We start from the raw sequence: 21,526 nt of genomic DNA on the forward strand, positions 1-21,526 counted from the left end.
TTTAGTGTCTATAACTTGAGTAAAAGACTAAGTGCTCTAGTTACAGCTATTACGGTTGTATCCTGGGAGCCAGTGAACAGTGGGTTAAGCTTGTGTATATCTAGGAGATCTTAAGGTGAGACCTTGTTTGTTCCTTTAAAACCATTTTCTGGTTTATTTGTGTTGCAGAAGTGGCTCGAATAAATGAAGGTGTAGGTCTGTTTTTTAAGGTAAATCAGAATTAAATGCTTACGATGTTCTGGGTGAAACTTCTCTGTTATTTGTAAGACCAGACCACAGGAGTCATTCATATTCCCTCCTGAAAGTGGACCACCTTGTCGAGTTCCATTCACCAGGTTTCCTATAATGTGTCATTTTGCTCTGGTTAATGTTTGTTGAAATTTTAGATATTAAAAATTTTTAAGAAAACTGGTAAAAAGAATAGGTGAGATTTTCAAAATTGCTGTGGAATCAAGAGGTGTTTTAAGTGCTCCCTTGTTGTTTATCCACACATCCTCTTTCAAGATGTCCTTTTTTTCTCTAGACAGGACATCTGGGCCTGTAGTTGCTTAAAAGAGTAAGACTCTGTTGGTGGAGGAGTCTCTCCTTACCTAAACTGAACTGGAGTTGCAAGGCTTGTGTGGCATCCACAAAATTGTCAGCAGTCCTCTGACACTCGCCAGTAGGGTCAGACCATTATGCAATACACAGTGTAAAGTATATTCAGAAGAGTGCTGATATTTAGTTTTTCCAGTAGTGTCTTTATTGTCATCTAAAGGAAAAGTCTGGCAACAAAATTCTTAAATCAGCTGGTCTGACACAGTGGGAACCAGGGATTTTGGTCCAAGAACTGCGCTTGCATCACTTGATGGTTGAGAGAACTGATTGACTATCTGATTTAAAGATAGCTTATCATTGCAGCTCCTGCTGCTTTCTGGGTCTTTGGTAGCACTCCAGAGGGCTGACTTCATCCCCACATAGGGATCAAGGTTGAAAGCTGAAGAAAGTGGGAAATTTTAGAGTTCATGTATGGGGATGGAGCAGTGGCAAAGGGTGGGAAGGTGGCAGGAGTTTCTCGGGAGAGTTAGGGAAGTAGAGTGCGTGACGTTGTGGGGTAGCAGTATTTGGCTGGCACAGAAGTTGTTAGGTTCAGCCTCAGTTTGAGAAATCAAAGTTACCCACTCTGCTGAACATTCCTGCTGTAATTAAAAGTGTCAGACTGTGACCTTTAGTATTCTCAGAAAAGGAAAATTGTTACCTTAAGGAATTTCCCATACCTTGAACCAGAACAGCATTCACGGCTATGTTCTGGAATTATCTTGGTCCTTGGAGACTGAGAACTTCCTCAAAATTTACTGCTCTGGGAAGCTGCTTCTTTTGCAGCTTTTAGTGGTTGCTTCTACGGTTAGACAAATTGGTGACCTTTTGGAGAGCATCGTGTTATCAAACAGACCAATCAACTCTTTAGCAAATGTATAAGATTCATCTTGATTTAAGTATCTATGTGTAGAGTGAAATTGAATGCGTGTCTAATACATAGATTTTGCATTGCAGTTGCCAAAGATGACATTTGTTTGGTGTGTCTGATTCTTGGAAAAATAATCCTCAGAGACATAGGACTTGATTTCCTGAGCACAGCTATTATTGCACTTTATAATGAAAAGTAAGTGCTTGGCCCTTCTGGGAATCAAAATGTGGATGATTCAAAATTAGCCTCCAAACTTTTGAGCATTCTGATATGGTTAAAGTATTAAAATTAAGACTATGCAGAGTAGAAAGCAAGGATCCCCAGTGTTAAAATGCACACATACACATGCACTTGCGCACACACACACACACACACACTTAATATAAGGGATTAAAATTCAGCTCTGATAAAACTGGAAAATACGCACCGTAGAAGGTAGGGTAATGTCTTCAAAGGTTGGTTAGTGCTTAAGGTTACAGACAAAGTTAATGCACATGAATGACAGTTGTTCCTGAGAGAGTCACCAGGTACAACTGTGAAAAGTCTCCTTTCCTTGAATCCCACTTAAGTTGAGAAAGTTGTTATAAATGTTTGATAGAACAAGATGGACAGTTGCCCGAGGTAGGTCTGAGGTTTGACCTCTGCCACAAACTGTTGCAAGAAGCTGTTTTCCACAGTGCCTGTTTGATTTAATTTCTTTGCAGGATGACACTGCAACGCCTAAATCTCTCATTCCTTTGTCTTGCAGACCTTTTGCTCCATTGGTAGATCTAGGGAGATTAGGAATGCAGGACACAACATCACTATGTACAAAGTTTGTATCAAATAAAAGGATTCAATTTTCTGCCAAGTTAGGGTTTAACCTCTCCTAGATCCTGAGTTGTGCATAATTAATGTATTTTCAATATCTTTCAGCATTGGACTTTCAGAATTCTCTCCCAGAATTAATCTTAAAGATGTTTCAGTATTCTGCCTTCAGGAAGACAACTTGCTTTCAGCTCATGCCATAATTTTTGGTTTCAGTTTTTGGATGTCATGTATCACTCTGATTAAATGTCTTTCTTGCAGAAGGCTATTCTCATAGGAAAAAAATCAAGCTATTATCTAACAAATGTGTGGCAGTTAGTGCTAGCATGGGCTAGTATATTTTTAATGGCAGCAATCTCTTCCATTTTGTTGCATGTGAACAAAACCTCTTGCCTGCTTTATATCATCAAAGAGCTTGTCCAGATTTGGCGGTTTTAGGTTGGGTAACATTATGATGGACGAGTTGACAGTTCATTAAACCAAAGATTTTTTCCGTCCACAATTGTCTGTCTTCTGTGTATTTACTATTATTAAAGTCTGCACAATAGCATCTGTAAATAAGACATGCCTTTCCTTTCCACTAGCGTCGACGACTGATGGTGGATGCCTACTAACAGAAATAAAGCTAGAGTCCTACTGAGCTAACTTTTAATTCAACAACACAGTGTGTATAAGTACACTAATGCCATTGTGAAAGAATGGCTTTCTTCCATTAAAGCAATATTACTGTCCCTGATACTCTTGCCTGTCAAATATACTAAGATACAAAACTTTTTTGTTTATCTTCGTATCAATTCAGGAACCAACTGGTAGTAAATACTAGGTATGACCTGTGCAGTTTTACATGCAGTAGTTAGCTTCCTAGCTTGTTGAGCCACTGTGATGTTTGGGATGTACATTCTTTGAAGATTACTTCTAAAGAAAGGCATCCAAATCCTTAATTCGAGATTCTGTCTATTCCTGTGGTGTTTACATTCCAGTATGGCAGAAGATCACTGAAAAAAGAAAAGATGAAAATGCACTTAAAAAAGGGTTTCTCAAAACAGGCCTCCTTCAAAGCATCACAGTCCTCCACCTCCTCCCCTCTTGTAAAGACTGGGATTAATGTTTTGTGCAGGAAAGAATACACATTAGTAGGCAACTTAGCAGTTTGCCACAGTGCTATTAGTTAGAGAACCATCTGCAATGAAGTACTGGGCAGCATGTTAGAAAGCCTCTTCCACTATTGGAGCTATGTCATTTTATATTAACACAGCTGCAAAGTTACTTGCTTCTGTTTTTCTGTGTGTTATCTTGGTGCTATTGTTTTTACTTGCTACTTAAAAACTACAGCCTCATCATCTTCCAGAGTGCTTGCTTGCCTTTTTTTTTTTGTTTCAACTGTGTAATAAAAGGCTCAAATATTTAAAATTGCTCGCATGTTACTTTATTAAATGCATTTGTAGGAGAATGGGAATAGTTACTGTGTGGCTTTCTTGTAGCATTGAATCTTCCAATTGTTTAGTTTTGAATTCACTCTACTTAAAATATGCAGCATATTATTTTTTTTTTATTTTTTATTTTGTGTGAATATGGCGTTCATTAAAGGGACTAATAACAAAGGCTAAAGCTTGGCACAGTGTGGCTGTTATGCAAGCTTTCCCACACACAGTTCTGCCAGTACCCCTCAATTCTGACCTGCAATAATACCCTTGCTATTCTAGTCCTAGGCCTTGCCTGAACAGCGGATGCAAACTGTGTCAAATCATGTGTGTGTGATTTTTGTGATATAGACAAATGAGATATTTAAACCCGTTTTTACTTCTGACCTTACAGTAAGTCATAGGTATTTTTATAAACAATTTGAGCAAGTAATTTCTTAATAAAGCAGGGGCAATGGCTGTAACAGGAGCACTAAAAAGAAAATGGTGAACAATTTCAAGATATATGAAAAGCCTATGTTTGTATGGGAAGGTAATGATTTAGAAAATCTGTATGCTGATTCAATTATTGTTAACTTTAAGAAATTTTGAACACACCTCCAGTGTGAATGGGATTCTCTGTCTTTATATGTTTCTAGCAAGTATTTGAAGGATGATTTTTTTTTTTTTTTTGGATTACAATTTATCTTAATAAAGATGGCATCAGACACTCAGCCATCATTGTGGTATAGCAGCAGGAGTGAAAGGATCAATTCCCTGAACGGACTTGTGCCCCTAGAATTATAAGGTGGTTTGGTTTTTTTTTTAGGGGTGTTAATAATTTAAGGTAACTTTAGTAACTATTTAGTGAATGATCAGCAACATGTGGTATGTAAACTCTGGTGGAGAGCAGTGCTTTAAATGCAGAGAATGCAAATAAGCATTCCAGCAAGCAAAACACATTCATCTACACATAGGTAAATACTAAATCCCAGTAAAACATTAATTTTAGGATTAAAAAGAGCCTTTCTGCTATCCAAGCACCTATGTAACACTGTTTCTGTCCTTTAAAAAACAGTTTTATGAAGGAGCAGTTGAACCAAAATTGAAAAAAGGGGGCATGTAGCCTTTCAGGCTACGATGATTAGTATTAAGATGAGTTGCACTTTAGCTAGGCTGAAACTTGTTCGTAACAGAATGTTAAATACTTACTGAAAAGAAAGATTATGTCTATCTAGTTACACCATTCCTTGATATATGCACCATGTCAGAGTGCCATTGTCTCCTGGGTAAAGACTGAGAGTTCAAATACCCACTATCTCTCCCCTGGTGCTCCAAATGCTCTGCTTTGAAGTTTTTATAATCCATCTGTCATCTTCTAGCAGGGAGGGCACATGTTCTGTACCACTCAATTATAGAATTCTCTTTTGCCAGCTACAATGAGACAGGAAAGAATGTTATGGGTGGTTGAGAGAAACTGTCAGATATACTAAATTCCTGGGATTCATATGGGTGATGTTATTCCAGTGTAGGAACACAGCATGTGTTATTGTTAAAATGTATTAAGGATACATCTTGTATTGTACCATTTAAGCATTTTGATATTCACATAGTTTTGTTAATATTTGATTTTTATTTAAAAAACTGAAGCAGACAAACAGTCTGAGGTTTGATCATTTCATTTGTTTCAGGCAGCAAAAAGTGACCCAATATACATATATTTTGGAATATCAGAAATTATCATGGTTTCTGTTACAACAGTGAAATGGAAAAATTGTATTGTTTCTGTGTAAGAGCTGTGGAACAGTGGAAGTGTTTATAGACCGGTAATATTTGCCATACCAATTGTTTGTATTATGATATGAACTGAAGGCCTGAAAATTATATGTGCTACCATCTGGTGAAAACAGAAGTAGCATTTCATTATGTGGTGCATATAAACAATAGAACCAGTGTATTCTGAAAGTATAGTTAATATTTTGCTTAAAGAAATCTACCTTATAGGGACCTAGCTTGTTTGATAGCATGCTGCCTTTTCATGCGCTTAGTCCCTGGGGTGGTTTAATTTGTTGTCTTATGTGAAATGAGTTTGATGATCTCAGCTAAGTCTCTGGTGGATATTAATTCATGGTGTAAGACATCGCACATAGTTTTGCAAAGGAAAATTGCATGTTTTGCTCAGAGTAGGGTCAGTATGTGTTGTAACTGAATTTATTGAAATACATAGTTTTTGAGGGCAGTTTCATGGTGCCAGTACCTGCAAACGTTGTTTTTTACATAAAAAGTCTGGCATGAGTCAACCAGCCATCCTCAAATTCAGTTTTAAATATGCACCTTTACGGGCTCCCTTTAAAGCTCCTGAAGTGGACAAGAGGCTGTAGGAGTCTCCAGATGGTACAGACCCCTTCGTAAGCTGAAATCTAACTCCCACAAACGTGTTCTGAGCAGTCAGCAAGACAACCTCTTGCTCAGACCATATCTGCAGTATAAATACATCCTCCTCTTCCAAACAAACGGGAATCCTGCCATTTCTGGAACCTGGCAGCTGCTTTCGAATAAAACTTGCTATTGTGGCTTGCTATTTTGCAGTCTGTTGCCTATCTGTTGGGTCCTCTTGTGTTTGAAGCGAGGGCTGGGAACAGTGGAAGGGAGGTGTCCCTTTCAGGTTAAGGAGGTAAAGGGATTGTCTTGTGACTGAATTCTGGTAATCTGATCCCCAAATGTGTTTGGGTTAGCAACAGAAAGCAATATCTGTGTTTATCTGACCTGAGTTGGTTACAGTAAAAATGGAAATAACTCTTAAAAAAGCTCCAATGGAGAAATCGGATACATTGGAGAAAGTATGATTCAAGATAAGATGGTCCTTCCCCTTCACCATGTGGGACCAGGACACTAGTCAGAAGCAGTTTTGAAGGCATTGACTTGATTGCCACACCTCATTTGGTTACATTTATCCACTTGGAGCTGGCTAGTATTAGTGTCTTGTTATTTTTCCACCAGCTGTTATCATCAGCTTCCTGATGCGGTAGGCAAATGGGAAATTTTTAGAATGAGACTCTCCTTGGCCACTGTTCTCTTCAGTAGATCTGCCCACAGGCGTTCCAAGTGGAGGTGGTCATGAAGCACCCCTGAAAATAAGGGTGTGAAGTGCAGCACTTGGTGACAGAGCTGTACTTTTAAAGGTGAAAATGTTCCATAATGAGTTTTTTGCACGAAGATGGCCTGTGTTGAATTACCTGCTGCATGGGCTACTGTGGCTTAGCTCTCTTGACCTGTGCTCACATGCCTTGCTCTGACCATGGATGGAAATGACCCATGTGCACTGAGTGACCTGAAGTTTCCAAAGCCTTTTAGCTCTAAAATTGCCAGACTATTATTAATTTTTGTGTTGTATCTTGCAGTCTTTACTCGTCTATTACTCCTATTAGCCTTGAGTTAGCTGAAACTTAACTCTGATTTTGTTCATAATGCTGAGACTGGACACTGAGCTAGGAGATGGAAGCTCACTTCTGTTTTTAATCATATCTCCTAGAAGGCACCAGATATTTTCTCACTGTATTTATATAGCAGCCAATGCAAGTTTTGGAAAACATTTCCACTAAGTGCAGGTTCATTTATATATATGCTTTACCTTTATTATGCTTATCTACCCTATATATTGACAAGGAAATATTCTGCTAATCCCATACTGTGATGTCTTATTCACATGTAGAAGCATTTTTTTAATTCAAAGTTTAGTTTTTAATGTTTTGCTTGCTCTGTTATTTGTTCTTTTCTTTCCTTTGCCTAGCTCTTCTTGCTTATCTTTCATTATTTGTCTTTAGCAGCTTTTTTTTCATTTCTTTCTCTTTCTTCTTACTTTCTCCTTCTCTCTATCTTACAGGTATACACTAACAGTAGAAGCCCCAGTTGGAAGATTATCAGTGAAGAACAGAGTTTTTAGGTCCTAGCAGAAACTTCATCACACTGAAAAAAAGTGAAGATTGCAGTTTGCAGGACCTAGTGAAACCTTGAGAGTGTGAAAAGTATTTGCATTTACTCTCTTACTTTCACTGGGTCTCCTAACCTGCACTCTGAGGGCTTCCACTGTATTTTAAGCCTGCTGTATCACAATTTTGCGTAAATGGCAATAAATCAAAGTAGCCACACAGTTGTTGGTATGTTACAAAGTCAGCAAGTCTTGAATTACCATTTTGACATAAACATTTCATATAAATTTGTGTTTACTTAAGCCTAGTTGTGTAACAAACAAACAAACAAAACCCCAAACCCCAAACCAACAAAACCCAACACCCCTCCCCACCCCCCATTTTTAAATACATATATTAACCTATGATTGTAGTGATACTCTTTACTAGTACTGAGGCAAATGTAAAAATATTTATTCACTGGAATTTTCTGGATATAGCTATCTTAATCAACAGTGCAAAATTCTCTTTGCCCAAGCAATTAATATTTTTGATAGGCAAGTAAAATATGTGGTTTTCTTGCAGTTTATACATCCTCCTCATGGTAAATAATGCCAAATAGATTTAGTATCTGGACAGATAAATTTTTCATTATCATTTGGAAGCCTGATTTAAAATATATTACTTTGAGAAATACAACATTGAGATTTTAACCAGCCGTATTGTGCTACAGCTTATTGTTCTGTTGCAGGGATAATGCATTAATGTTTATTGAGTTCTTTATAAATTTATATGTGTTATATATAGTCACAGTTTCCTCTGTGATCTTCTGTTTTATTAAGCTGGAAATTTATAAAGATGTGAATTTTAAAACTACTGGTCATTAGGTAGTATGTTGCAGTTTGGCAAATATTTTTTGTTGTTGTTTTTAAGCTTAACATTTTTTACTGTCCTTTCTGTATTTTCCCATGAGATTAAGGTCGTATTTTTTTATGCATGTTGAAAAATATTCACTTATCAGTATGGGTGCAACTGTAAACAAGTGATAAAGTGACAACATTTACAACAGCAAAACTGACAGCATTTGCTTTAATTTTCTGCCATTTTTGTAATTATATCAATCAAGACCAAAACTAAAATGATATTTTAGCATGCTGTAAGAAACGAGGAATTCAGATCTTAAAAGACCATTACAATTAGCTTTGAAACATTCACCATTTTAACATAATTGTTTCATATAGCTTATACGTCTTCATTTACAGGCAAATATTCTGTTGATCTTTTATAAACAAAGTAGCACCCATCTGCTTCTTGAGACACTCCTGGCGCCTATTCATTGCAAAAATAATACATGTCCTAATGACTTCCACATATTTTGAAATCTCCCTTTTGAAATTGGTCTTGGCAGATTATTTGCAGGTACTTGAGTTGCATCTGTTTGCAATTTTGCAAATGCGGAAGACTTTAATGTTGAGCACTGCAAGAGGGCTATTTTAATCCTCAGATAACATAGGCTGTCATCAAAAGCCACATTTATCTTTTCGAAGGTGGGGCAAATGTTTAATGTTAAAAGACAGTAAAAGGTCAAGGTCAAGGCTGAGGTCTGAATATTTTCCTTTCATAAAATTGTGTCTTTTGTCATTTACTTCTTGCATTTCTTTCATTTAAGTTTCAGCTTAGCTTCCCATTGCCAAGAGGATGTTTTGCTGATAAAAATGAAAGATCAGGAAGAGAGTAAATCTGAAATAATTGTGAACTTCGGTCTGTTGTACTTATTATTACCATGTGGTTAGCAGCTGACCAACTTAAGCCGTTTTTATTTACACTACAAAACTGAGCAGCATTGTCCTAGGAAAGTACAACTTTTCTTTTATTCAATCACTAGACTATGTTAAAATGGAGTTAAGGGTCTCCCTTCATCTCACAGAAGCAAGGAGGTAAGGTTGAAATGACATCCTTAATGTACCTCATTGGGCCTTGTTATTGCAGCACATATGGTACACTATGAAGGATTACCAATTGTTAGAGGACCCCTGCAAGAGTTGGGCACGGTGGGGGTGAGTTAAGGATGACGTTTCAGCTTTAATTCCTCTCTTGTTTTCCCTATTACCATTTGACTGTTAACATTTCTTTTTTTTTGAGTCTAAATTTTGTCTCTTGAACATTAAAATCTGCCTTTTCCTGCATGAAAAGGATCAGTGTTTTAATACAGAGGGAATCAGAGACCAAAAGCTTTTAGAAATGGTTATTTCTAGGCAGCTACTTTCTGTTCATGTTGTTGTGCAGCGAGAATAGCTGGAAACCCGAAAATGTGCCAAGGTTTTAAACACCATGAGGTTTAGTATGAAAGAGGACTGAATGAATGTTTTGTGCAATACATGTTATTTTCGTGTTTCTTGATTAGCTCTGTGGTTATAAGAGGAGCGTGCACTTACCTGCGAACTTTCACTCAAGTACCTTAAAGTTTGCTGCACTTATGAAGTTTAACAAGATGGCTGTGAGATAGTTGTTTAAGGAGGTTTCCTACTGAGCAGCAGCCACCTCGAAGGTGGAACAATAAAGCTATTTTTACAGCTTGTAGCGGTACAGGACAGGAATAAATACATCAACCAGATAAAATTGCTGTGAGAACTGAGGTGGTGGGATGGTAGTATTTAAGATAGCATTTGACCTGGGGTTACAACTTCAAAAGTGTCTCAGGAGCTACATGCCTGTGGCTTACATCTTCTGAAGTGTGCAGCCTTTTGGGTTTTTAGGTGCTTGATCCCCATTTCAGTGGGGTTTAGGTGCCTGAATAAGGGTCAAGGGCTTGCATGCCTTTGGGCTTCTGGCCATGTGTTCAGTTTTCAAGAGGACATTATGCACATCTCTAAAAATGTTTCCCAAGGTGGTAAATTTAATATAATCAGTGCTGTGCACTACTGTCAGATGTTTACTATGGCCAACCAGAATTTTGCTTTTCAGTCTTAAATGAAAATTCAGCTTATAGATCAGCCTGGTTTCTCTCTATTATCTTGGCACACTGATTCGGTGCTGTCTTATAGGATGTAGTGCCACCTCCTCTATCAGCATGCTGCCTCCTCATTATCATTTAATTATTTATTGTTTCTATTGCAGAACACTTGGGCCTACTCAGTGAACAGCTGTCTATGCTGGGGTGGAGCTGAGTATTTGGGGAATGAGTAAGTAGAAGTAGTTGCAGTAGCAGTCAGGATGGAGAAGAGTCTTCGTTGCTTAGAAAGAAGAGATTGTTTCTTAAACTATGGTACAGGAAAAAGAGGCAGGTTTGGGAGTTATTCGTGATTTTTGAGACAGAGAATATGGAGCCACACTGAAGGTGGCAAGGAAATGGCATTGCCGATTAACAGTGATAAAGAAAGGAAATGGCAGGAGATTGAAAGGAAAGACATACAGTTCAGTTTTAGCCATTCAAGTTTAAATTGGCAGCAACATAATTAGGAGAGGCGGTCTCAGGTGCAGGCAGATGTGCAAGGCTCAGATAGGAGACAGTGTAGGAGATAGATGTGGGTGTCATTGACATAAACTTGGAAGAAGGCACATGAGCAAAAAAAGAGATCACCTAGAGAGAAGTGAAGGAGAGAAGGGTAAAACATAGTTGTGTGGGGCTCTACAGAAAATTAGAGATGGTAGAAGAGTGTTGTAGCAAATAAGATACTTCTAGGAACAACTTGGCGACAAGAACTGTAAAAGAGGTAGATTCTTGGAGCGATTAAGTGATCCTGGCTGCTCTCCTGCTGAGGCACTGACATGGTTACATTTGTTAGATCAGTTTGTTAGATCTGGTGGGACAGCAGCACAAAGTGGTTATCTAGTCGGCAGCAATTGTCATATTATTGTTCACATGCTTTGAAAAATGTATTGTGCCATTACTGCAGCCAATTTTCAAATGATAACTTGGCCATTATCCTCACTTTTTATGGCTCAAAATATGAGTCCACATTATGGATTTGTGTTTTACAAAACCAGCAACCGATCACTAAATGTTTATGTACAGTCTGATGTGTGCTGATAGCCATATTAGATGATGTTTTTTACATCAAAGTTGTCTTATCCTGATCTTGCTTATAATCTTTTCTCTAGTCAATTCCTTCTTGTTTTCTCAGCTAAAAAAAAAGCTCTATAATCCTTTTTTGGGGATCGGCAAGGGAGGTTAACTGAATGGTCCACCTGCTTCCTTGTACATTCGCAGTGGGATGACAAAGTTGTTACTGGTCCTTATTCAGTGCTCTTTAAACAGGTTTGTGCTGCCTGCTCTCTGTTCAGCCATTCCTGCAGGCCGGAAGATACTGCCTGTCTACAGACTCCAATATATGCTTTTTTGTTGAAAGTCAGAATAGGGATGATCATCTTCTGGGAACTTCTGAGGCCATGTGAATGCATAGGAGATTGAGGGTCACTGTAATGATCTTCACTTCCTTTTGCTGTTGCTCAAACTGAATATATCTAACCATTCTGCTTAAGAAGCAAGTCTTGTCCTCTTGTTGCTTCCTCATTTTTATTGTCTTTAGAGGCATATTGGTGTTCACCTGCCCAGATATCTTTACAGCTACTAATGAAAAAATACCTACATTAACAACATAGACACAAGTGCACCTTGGGATGAATGTATTATTTATAAAGACTTACCATCACACCCCTCACAGTTACATTTTATGCTGCTTGTGGGTGTACTCCTGTGTCTTGTTGGCAATGCAATTAGTTGCACTGTGGGAGATTCCCAGGTTCAAAGCCAGGCATGTAAAATCTATTTCACCCCTTTTTAATATGTGGGTATTTTTGAAAACGAAAAGAAAAAAACCCAAAATCATGTCACCCCTTCACAAACAAAGCAAAATAACACTATTTGTGAAAATCTTACAAAGTCTGATCCAGCCTCTACTGCTGCTTTTTATAAGTTACAGCTCAGCATAGTTGTACTAGACCAGTACTGCTCTGCAGGTGGAAGTGTGAGGGCCATTGAACACTTTGAGTTTTTCCAGTGGATCACAATTACAGAAACATCTGTGCTAAATAACTTTGTGCAGATGCACTGTGAAAATTCAGTGTTCAATAGCCCTCAACATTTCTAATTTCTTACTTGTGGTGGTGTAGTTTAGAAGTTGCACATTGGGCTGCAGTATAAAGCATATTGGAAACATTTGTGAAGGGCGTTTTTAGAATGCTTATGCTGCAGTGAAAGTACTCCCAAGCGCTTTTGTTTCTTTATTTAGACTTATTCCATTTAAAAATGGACAAAATGCATGCTAGGGATGCTGTTGGTATAATGCAGTGTGAGTGTGCAGAGGTCTGGTATATTGGCTTGGAAAAAACCTAAAATCAAATTTTTTTGGAAATCAGTAAATTAGGGACAGGAGAGAAACTTGGAAAAGCTGACTTTTAAAAGTATTGAATGCTACAGTGAGATCATACAATTTGAAAAAGTTGAATGCATGTGCTTCTTTGGGAAATATACTCCCTCCCTTCCATTCCCTTTCGTCTAGGTTCTCTATATTACAACAGCAGGAATGAACTAAAACCTTGAAAAACACGGGAGTAATTCTATGAATACTTTGGATGGTTCCAGGCTTAACTTCCATAAAACAACTAAAAGGTGTAAATACAGGTAGTGTTTTGCTGCTTCTTTTTATGGGGTTGGTTTAATCTTTAACATGATCCATGAAAATGCTTTAAACAGATCTTGATTTCAGTTTCAATGGTGTCTGCAATGCAGGAATGATTTGCTGGAATCTTTTTCTATGAGACCCCCACTAAGGGACTTTTAATACTTTCCTCCTTCATCAGGATATCTCTGAAATTGTCTGGACTGGAGTTAACTATATATTTCAAATTTAAGCCTAGTCTGTTGGGATAGGTAGCAAAGGGACAAGTCATGTGCTAGAAGTAGTGTGATATTTATCCTCTGTTCCTCATAGGCCGAGCTTATCCTGTATCGTGGCAGTCAGCCCAGCTCAGCAAAAGCCATTTCCACTTCATTTCTCAATGTCTGATTTTGCTTCCATTGAAGTTAATGGCAAAACTCCCACTGTCTTCAAGTGCAGAGGGATCAGATATTCAGAGAGGTTGGCTACACTTTTAGTCCTTTCATCTACTTGGAAGTCAAATTTGCACTTAACTTTTTTTAATCTCTTGGAAAACTTAAGCTTTACTTATTTTCTCCCAGCTATTTCTGTAGCCTGATGTTACACATTTCTGTGATTTTACTAGTTAGTGAGAACTTGTCATTCCTATTTTATGTTTTGGTTCATAGAATGATTTTACTTTAATGCAAGAATAGAGATTTGTTTCCCTATGATAAGATTTTGTTGCTGTACTTTAAATCGTTGCAACCTTTCCACAGGCTTAGGCTCTTGTTACCAAAGGTCGTAATATGACTAGCCATAGATAATTATTTGTGTTAATGAAATACTTGGCTGCATTTATGGTCCATTTGGAAACAAGTATGAGTCTGATAGAGACAAGTATGTTTTTCAGTGTGGATTTACATACATTTATGGATTAGAATCAGGCATTCCTCCTTTTATAGTCAGTGTAGGTTTAACTAGGTTAAAAGGTTTTCCTGAATATTCATCCAAACATTTCTTTTGAAATAAGCTTCTGGTTTAAGTTTTGCACAAATTAAAAAGTACATAAAAACTGGAGAAGAGGAGCGAGTTGAAAAGAAATGAAAAACTAAGTATGTTTAAGTTTTATGGCTTACAAACCCCCAAATTTCAGAGCTTTGTGAAATTAAAAGGTTAGCTATGAATAACCACAATCAAATCTTTTCTTTTGTCCATATTTAATTCAAATGAGATTGCTCCATATTGACTTCTAATGCTAAAAGGCCACCCATCATGGAATCCCTGCAGCCAATGAAGCAAGCAAGTGAATGCTTTCTTAAATGATGCTAATCAGTCCAGAGAGGCCTGCCCTCTATCCCCATCAGTATTCTGTAATTCAGATGTGCTGATAACCTGAAATTGAATGTGTCAGTATGCAGACATGTGAAGAAAAAAAGGAAACTAAAAGGCAAGAGGCAGCTATAGAGACAATGCCTGTTTGATTTTTTTTTTTTTCCCTTCCAAGGGAAGAATGAAAGGAATAGTTGGTAGTTGTTCTCAAATGCTTACTGAGAGCTATACAAGAGCAGACAGAAAATTCATAAATAGGCTAGACGGTCAATTTCCAAATTGACAAATTGAGAGGAAATTAAAAAAAAAATAGAAAAGAAGAAAACAAAGGAAAAAACCCCAACAAGCCCCAAATAAAATACATTTTAAAAAGATAATACCAACAGGTTAAAGTGTTTATGTGTACCTAGAAAGGTTCCAGTCTGAATGCTTTAAAAAGGCGGCTCTCTTTCCCCTGTGGTATGTAGCAGGAGAAGTCAGTTGCTATATCTCTTCTACATCTTGGGTTTTTTTTCCAAACTTCAGATTTCAGCTGTTCTGTATCACATCTGGTTTAAATTTTGAACAGACACTTTCATGTCAGATGCAGATTTTCTTCCAAAGAGTGACATACGTTTGCTGTTGTATTAGACAGTGTTCTATCAAAAAATAGATTGACTTAATTTTTCTTTAACTTCCTTCAATATAAAAATTATTTAACTTTCTGAAATAATTCTTGCAGAAACTTTGGGTCTTATTGTGGCCTGTTGTGCATGTGGAAGTGGCAGGCATACATCTGAAGGCAGAACTGGGTCCTTTTTTCTTAAAATGTTCTGCTGCTTCTCTGTGGTGTACGTTGGAGATGTTGCTTGAATTTGGATTTGACCCACTGGGCTTGTACTCAAGTTCCCCCTTATATTTTATCTATTCAAAAAGAAGCATTGCAATATATATTCCGTAATTTATAATGTCTACGCTATCTAAGCATTTTAAGATGTTAGCAATGGAGGATCTTTTCTCTACTGACAGCTTCTGTCACAAATTTATCAGAGAGAGGAATGATACTAGTGGTAGTGTTCAGATGAAAATTGGGACACTGAGAAAGGATGTATTTGTTAACCAAATTGTACCAATACAGTTTCCTTATACGTGCTGTAGTCTGTGACGCTATTGAAAGCCATTTAGCTTTTTTTCGTCAGTGGGTTGTAAAGGAGGCAAGCGTCAGCATCGCCATTAATAATGGGAAAATGGGGGCATTTGGAATTGGGACAGCTTGTCCAAGTTTAGTGAGTAGGTCAGCTGGCAGAGCTGGAAAGTGAGCATCGTCTCTTGAATGCAGCACTGTCTACCAGTTTGTGCTGCCAGCTTTCGGTGCTCTTCCCAAGAGCTCGTCTGTCCTTGGAGGTGGCAGCCATCAGACATGTGTGTGCAGCAGCTTGTGGAGCAGCTGTGTCTGTGCCTGGAGGGCTGCTCGGTGGCCATGGTCTCACCTGGCTTGGAGGTAAACAAGTATGTATGTGGGTATGGGTTATTGTGGTGGCCATGGCTCAAAACTAAATTTGAGGATACCAACTGAAAAAGTAACAGTTTCCATCTTGGACGCTGTTTGTCATTCTGCTTCCTGTTACAGGGCACCTGCAGAACTTGCTGTAGGCACAATTATGTGAGGTTTGGAATGATAATCTCTATTGGAAAAGATTGTTCTTTTCCAATTCCAGTTAAAGATTACTATACTTTTCAGGCCTGAATGAAAGTATTTTAAAGGGTTTGGTAACTACTGTTAGCTTCAAGAGGACTCTGGTGTGCACTTTCACCTTCCTTGGTGCCCCCTCCCCACTGTCTTTCTGCCTGCCACTTTTTGAGCAGAAGTGGATGGAGGCTTTAATAGCTCACCAGCTCTGCTCACTAGTTGGCTGTGCCATTCCCATCAAACAGAGAGCTGTGAACAGGGCACCAGATTCCTCACGGCTGGTGGACAGGTTTCCATTGACTTGCATGTGTATGGCCTAATGCTCCCACCATTAGCCTGATTTTCGGTGTGCTGAGAACTGCAGCTTCTGTTAATCAGTGGGATCTAAGTGTAATTAGCATTTATGAAGGGACCACTCAGATGCCCTGCTGCCACATCTTTCCAAGTCTGTTGATGGAATGGAAGGAGACCAAGAACCGAACCCTGTTCTCTGGTCCCCTGTCTGCCACCAGGAGATTAGAGGCTAGCCTGAACAGGATGGAAATGACATTCTGAATTTTGATTATTTATCTGTGCACTTTTTTATATCTTCTCATTGCTTGGATATTTCATCTTATCTTAAAAATATTTATTTGAAATTGTCAGTGATCAAAGGCTGAGAAACAAAACCGAGCTGGATATGATTTTTTTTTCTTTTGGAGGAAATTGGAGTGTCAGGATAATTCTTGTGTATGCAAACTTTACAAGATGAAGCCAATCCAAACGTTACATCCTTAAACTTCATAGTAGAAGATTAAAACTAACATACATACATATGATCAATTTTACCTGCTGTGAGAATTCAAAGATAACTGGTATATCTTGTTTTTAATTCAAATTAAGTGATTTTTACTTGATCATTTTATACACACACACACACACACACACACACGCAGTCCCTCACAAGCACACGTCTGTGTACTGAATTGATAAAGAAAGAACTCTGGTTAAATAATCCACTTTTGTCTGACAACGGAATCAGTTATAGAGGTGCAAATATGCAGAAAGCTATTTGGAAATGCATCCTCGTAGTTGTCAGGTTTTATTATGCAGGAAGGTGTCATGTTTGTTACGAAGCTGAGTGCAGATGGCAGAGTGGAAGAAATGGATCACTAATTTTAACAATGATTAATGAACAGAGATAGAAAATGAATTACATTGGACTATCGGAGGCAAGAAATATTTTTGAGAGAATTTTGACTCATCTGCTGTGCTGTTCTCTGTAAATTATTTTCTGAAATTCTATATGTTGTCAACAGTTGACTGCATTTTCCATTACTGTCTGTTTCTGTTCTTAAGTACTTTTGTGTTATTAGAGATACATAATTTCAAAATACCAATACATTCCTGATTACTTAGAGAAAATGTATGTAACAGTATGAATGTTCCAAAGTCTCTGGCCACAAATGTCCTGTTTTGTAATACTTTCTTATTTAGTGCAATTTTATCCTTTCATTAATAGAAGGAGGTAGTTGAGGCTGAGGAGTCATTCTGTGTTTTTTATAAAAATAAGGAAAAATGTAGACACAAAGTTAACAATAAAATGCAGCCAAGTGGGTTAGCGTGGTTTTAAGCTTACAGTGCTGATTCCACCATTTGTGATTTCACAGTCTAACCGGGAAAAACATACACACAGCTGCTTTTTAAATTGCTACCACCCACGTGCTCCCCTCCTTCACTATAAACTCTGCTGGCGCATATGCACTCCCCGCACTTACCCACGCGCTCAGTGGCCAGTCTCGCACATCCCAGGCTGCAGGGGGAAAACGGAAGTTGCCGCTAAGTTATAATGTGTTGTTTATCCTTGTTTTACAACCTGCTGAGATGTGCAGCCTCCCCAGCTAACCAGAGCTTCTTGCCGTTCGGATTTGAGAGCTGTGTGGGGCTCGCCCATCCTCAAAGGAGGATTAGTTCTGCTTGGAAAGAGCTGTGTCCTCACTCCCCCTTCCCTCCAATATTAAAATATATATTAAAATAGAAGAGAAATGCAGTGACTGAAACACAACTAAATGTTTCCATTGTCAATTATATAGAGGTCCAGAAGTTGAGGTAAAATAGGGTCAAAGCCTGGCTAGCTCTTCAGCAGTGCCATGAGGCGTTTGCAGGGAGGAGAAGCGTGAGATGCAGTGCCTGGTGCCTGTGTTGCAACGATTGCTATCAGACTGCCCATGAGGCATGCAGGTGGACTTGTGTTAGAAGTGAGGGGAACCCAGGATATTCAGGAAAACAGTGCCTTGGTGGTTTTGGAGAGCTCTCTGGCATGCATACGTCTTGGATCCCTTTTGATGGCATCACGCTGAATCTCTCCTCTGGTCTCCAGGGCTGGACAGTCACATATGGCCCAGCTGCGGGTGTTGGAAGGTAGATGGTCATGTTTTTCCTGTGTCTCTGGAGTGTTTATGTTGTTATTTTGGTGTTCATGGTGCTGGTAAGCTTTGGTAATTCATTGGATGGTGGTTAATTGCATTGCTACTACCTGATACTACACATGAACCAAAGCTTAGACATCTTTAACAGGTTTTGTTCCAGGCAGGAAAGTGCCCCTGTTTACATTTGATCTGAATTTGGCCTGTCACATCTCATTAACCATGTGTGGTAGGTGACTATACTTCACTCCATTGTGGAGACCTCCTCCTCCTTGATGCTTTATGTTAACATGGTAGTCTGTGCTTTCTGCTGTTTAAGGACCTGATCCTTTTACTTGTGTGAAGAGCTCATTCAAGAAATCTCATTGCTTTCAAGGAGACTGTTTGTGTGCAAAAGAACTGCTTGGCGGGATTTAGTCTTAGGCAAGCAGCTTTATTGCCAGAGTATCCACTTCTCTGTATGCAAAGTAATATTCTAAAGATTGCTTGCTGTTGTGTAAAAGAAAACAGTAATCCTTGGGGTAGGTGTAAAATTACTAAATAAATTTGTACAGTTTCCACATAAATGATCTCTTTCCTGCAATGTCAGGCTATGGTAGCAGACACATCTTCCCAAAGGGACAAGTTGGGCTTGTGAGCAAATGGCAGTTTCATGTCCATTGCCTCTTTTACAAGCATCAGCCTCAATCCTGCTGCTGCTAGGTGTATGGTAGTTGTGTTTAACTTTAGAAGCTGCAGGAGAAATATGCTTTGAGAACTTCAGACTCAAGTTTCCAGGAGCTTTAGTAATAAATACAGGTATAGAAGATGCTCATGAATGATTATCTAACCTGTGCTTACATTTGCAGAAGTACTTGAAAAATACACTGTTCTTCAAAACACATCAGGGGAGATTCCCCTATAGCATTTTGGGTCTTGGAATACATGAACTAACCTGGAGTAATTTGAACTTCTATCACAGGTTTGCATCTGTGGCCAAGATTTGTGATTTCTTCTATGTTCTGTTTCAAAATGTGCCCTAATCTTGCTAGAAAGTGTTAGAGAAAATTTTAAGTGACTTTATGAATGACTCTAACTCTAGTATTTTGCATGTAATTATGGTCCTGATGGGAACATACTTTAGAAAAACAACTACTGGAACAATACAAGTCCTGCTCAGGTTACATAACATATGCTAAACACTGAGAAAACATACACCGTGCTTTAGTGAACAAGGTAGGGGAATGCTCCTGGGAGCCAATTTAGAATGTGACTTAAGGCAAGCGTGGCTTTTTGTCTCTGTTTCTTTTGGCAAACTGGTAAAACAGCAGTGGTGTCTGGAAATCCTTGGCAAGCCCCTGAGATTGCTGTGTGCGTACAGAGACCAGTCTGTACTTAGACCTTCATGAGGATGGGTAGATGTTAGCTTTGGACCTTGCCTTTGATTTGGGAAATTAGTATTGCTCTCATACACTTCTCTTCTACCTTGTCCTTCCATGGCAGAGCTGAGCATGGGATGTGGAACTTGAACAGAGGTACATGAGAAATACTGAGGCTTTGGCAAACCACTGCTGCTGCTACAGTAGTACTATTTTCCACCTTGGTAATAAACACTTAAAATGCCTTTTTTCTTTTTTTTTTTTTTCTTTTTTTTAATAGGATCAATATATATGCAGTGAAGTGGCTGTGTGATCAATGTGCTGATTTAGGTTTTCAAAATTTCCTGTTTGATAGTATAGTTCCACTTGAATGTGTTACTATATATATAAAGGCATGGTTTTGTACCTATTGAAACATGTTATTTAACTGAACGTTGGTAACATTGCAGACATGAGGGTATGGGTGTGAATAAAAATCCCCTGTGGTCCTTCTTAGACCTCAAGTGGCTCATCTTAATTTCTTATGGCATCTTATTAGTTGAAGCTAATGCAAGTAACCTTAACTAAATTTTGCTTCACTGCTCTATAAAAAGCAGGAAGCACAATGAAAAAAGTGTGTTTTTAAAACATTGGTTTTGTTGGTGTCACAGCTTATGTGATAAACCATTGCAAAATGTTTGTGGGACAGACCCCTTGGTTTTCACCATTATCTTGGCTTAACTTAAAATACTGGGGTACAAGAGTTGGGTCTGTGTCGACATTGCCATTTTCCACTTGGGTGCTTTTTTTCTTATGTTCTTCTGTGGATGTACAGTACCGTATGTTTTAGAAGATTTAATACATTTATGTAATATATACATGCAAATAAAGGTGTATGTATATATATTTGAAATATAAAATATTAATACTAATATGAGCTATACCATGATCTAGAGGATATCCAGGAGGCCTGTCATACTTCTGTTACTTCAGGTAAATAACTGATTGACCTTTGTGGTGTGCTGATACTTCGCTAATCAGAACCTGAAATCTGTATAACAACACTTCATTTACTTGATAGACAAAAGAACAATTGCACTTGAAGTAATGTGATTTCTAAATAGACACTGCCTGTCAAAAATAAATGCATTAGAAGTAAAATGTAGCTCAAGGAGACAATTAGCAAACAGAGGTGACACTGTAAACAGGTGCACCCATTATTCCCAAAGCTTGTGGCAATATATTCACATCTTTTAGACTGATGGAAGATCATGTGACAGTTTGGTGAATTATCTATCTGTATCATCTGACTGATGAAGCCTGCTGCAGTTGCAGATCATTTAAAAATGCATCTCACAAATTACATGGTAGCTGGGAAAAAAATGCAGGTTTTTCCGAACAATGCTTTTCTAAAGCTATGTGCTGGAATACCTAATTTTTCTTTGAAAGGATGTAGACCATTTCATTATGCTATGTATACAGTCAGTTAAGGTTGTGCAAATTCATTACAATGTTTGTTAATCTATAAAACATTTTCTATTCCAGTTTTAGTGACATTGAATATTTTTTTATGTGCTGTTTCTGAAACATTTTTTCCTATGAGCTGAAAGGGAATAACACATTTTTTTATATAGACTTCTTA

Source organism: Haliaeetus leucocephalus, unplaced genomic scaffold (assembly GCF_000737465.1).
Source record: "Haliaeetus leucocephalus isolate CR32 unplaced genomic scaffold, Haliaeetus_leucocephalus-4.0 Scaffold92, whole genome shotgun sequence".
In the NCBI taxonomy this organism is placed as follows: Eukaryota; Metazoa; Chordata; class Aves; order Accipitriformes; family Accipitridae; genus Haliaeetus; species Haliaeetus leucocephalus.